The sequence below is a fragment of the Trichechus manatus genome, unplaced genomic scaffold, assembly GCF_000243295.1.
Source record: "Trichechus manatus latirostris isolate Lorelei unplaced genomic scaffold, TriManLat1.0 scaffold00100, whole genome shotgun sequence".
NCBI classification, from domain to species: Eukaryota; Metazoa; Chordata; class Mammalia; order Sirenia; family Trichechidae; genus Trichechus; species Trichechus manatus.
Window position 1 is genome coordinate 652,567 of NW_004444036.1, and position 1,708 is coordinate 654,274.

Below are 1,708 nucleotides of genomic sequence, written 5' to 3' on the forward strand. Positions count from 1 at the left end.
CAGTCTGTAGGTTGTCTTTTGACTTTTTTGGTGAAGTCTTTTGATGAGCATAAGTGTTTGATTTTTAGGCACTCCCATTTATCTAGTCTCTCTTCTGGTGCTTGTGCATTGTTACTTATGGTTCGTATTGTGTTTATGCCATGTATTAGGGCTCCTAACGTTGAAGGACTCCTTTTTATATTGAAAATAACTATGATAGATTCTCACACACAGAAAATCTAACAGTACCTTGATATCAATCTCCAAATAACAATTACATCTCTGACTTTTACTCATCGAGGGGAGATACAATATTTATATAACCACTGTGTCCCATGTTCCCTACAGATAATCATACTTGTTTGATGATGATATTCGATGAGTCAAGCTGAGTGAAGGCAGAGGTACTAGAGAACTAGATTCAAAAACGTCAGCACTCCAGAAGATAAGCTAGATAACTGGGATCTTCTAAAAATTAAACACTTATGCTCATCAAAAGACTTCACCAAAAGAGTAAAAAGAGAACATGCAGACTGGGAAAAAATTTTTGGCTGTGATAAATCCGACAAAGGTCTAATGTCTAAAATCTACAGGAAAATCCGACACCTACAACAAAAAGATAAATAATCCAATTAAAAAATGGGCAAAGGAAATGAACAGACACTTCACCAAAGGAGACATTCAAGTAGCTAACAGACACATGAGGAAATGCTCGCCATCACTAGCCATAAGAGAAATACAAATCAAAACAACAATGAGATACCATCTTATCCTGGCATTACTGGCACAAATCAAAAAAACAGAAAATAACAAATGTTGGAGAACTCTTATGCACTGCTGGTGGGAATGCAAAATGATACAACCATTTTGGAAAACGATATGACGCTTCCTTAGAAAGCTAGAAATAGAAATACCACACAATCCAGCTATCCCACTCCTTGGAATATATCCTAGAGAAATAAGAGCCATTACACGAATAGACATATGCACACCCATGTTCATTGCAGCATTATTCACCATAGCAAAAAAATGGAAACAACCTAGATGCCCATCAACAGATGAATGGATAAACAGACTATGGTACGTACACACAATGGAGTACTATGCAATGATAAAGAACAATGATGAATCTGCGAAGCATCTCACAACATGGTTGAATCTGGAGGGCATTATGCTGAGCGAAATAAGTCAGTCACAAAAGGACAAATATTGTAAGAGACCACTACTATGAAAACTCACGAAAAGTTTACACACAAAAAGAAACAATCTTTGATGGTTAGGAGGGAGGGGAGAGGTGGGAGGGAAAAACACTAAATAGACAATAGATAAGTGGTAACTTTGGTGAAGGGTAAGACGGTACACAATACTGGGGAAGCCAGCACAGCTTGTACAAGGAAAGGTCGTGGATGCGCCATAGACACATCCAAACTCCCTGAGGGACTGAATTGCTGGGCGGAGGGCTGTGGGGACCATGGTCTCAGGGGACATCTAGCTCCATTGGTGTAACATAGTTTATAAAGAAAATGTTCTACATTCTACTTTGGCGAGTAGTGTCTGGGGTCTTAAAAGCTTGTGAGCAGCCATCTAAGATACTCCACTGGTCTCACCCTGTCTGGAGCAAGGGAGAATGAAGAAAACCAAAGATACAAGGGGAAGATTAGTACAAAGGACTAATGGACCACAACTACCACAGCCTCCACCAGACTGAGTCCAGAACAACTAAATGGTT